The following is an 833-nucleotide window of genomic DNA, read 5'->3' on the forward strand; positions in this document are numbered from 1 at the left end:
TATTATTATTATCAGTATTATTATAATAATAATATAATAATGTATAATAATAGTGGATTCGATGTCACATCACCATAAAACACAAATTACTCGTCAAAGCTTCACACCATTCATCAACTTTAATAGCTGTGCATTCGATCTCCCATCACCAGAAAACACAAATTACTCATGAAAGCTTCATACCTTTCATCAAATTTATAGGTAAAACTTCACTCAATCAAGATCAAGCACTTAGTGCAAATTTTAAACTTATTTCCTCCATAATTTGAGTACTGTTCCGAAAAACGTCAAACTTTCAATGAAATAGTGTGTGTTACAGGCTATCTCACCGTACCTAACAAAGAAAAATTACGTTTTGAATCAAGTTTTTAAAAATGTCACTCTTGAACAAAAGTGCTTATCTCGCCGAGTTGAGCACTTCGTGCAAATTTTTGACTTTCCGCCATATTTTAAGTACTGTTCCGAGAAACTTCAAAACTAACCTAACAAAAAAAAAAAAATTTGGACTCAACTTTTTAACATTGTGACTTTTTGACCAAAAGTACTTGATCTCGCCGAGTTGAGCATTTAGTGCAAATTTTTGATTTATTTTCGCTATAATTTGGGTACTGTTCCGAAAAACTTAAAAGTTTCAATTAAAAATAGTATGTGTTTGAGGTTATCTCACCGTCATAAAGCTCTAATCGAAGACTTGTACTGTTGGTGCTATTTTGTCTACGGACATACCACGTTGAAAACACCGGTTTGCGTCCGATCACCGAAGGTAATGAACGTCGGGCCTGGTTATAGATGCAGGCCTAGGCCTATTTTTTTTTATAAACGAATGTAATTAT

Source organism: Anneissia japonica, unplaced genomic scaffold (genome assembly GCF_011630105.1).
Source record: "Anneissia japonica isolate Jap-2015-1 unplaced genomic scaffold, ASM1163010v1 scaffold26319_len1550_cov95, whole genome shotgun sequence".
Taxonomy (NCBI): Eukaryota; Metazoa; Echinodermata; class Crinoidea; order Comatulida; family Comatulidae; genus Anneissia; species Anneissia japonica.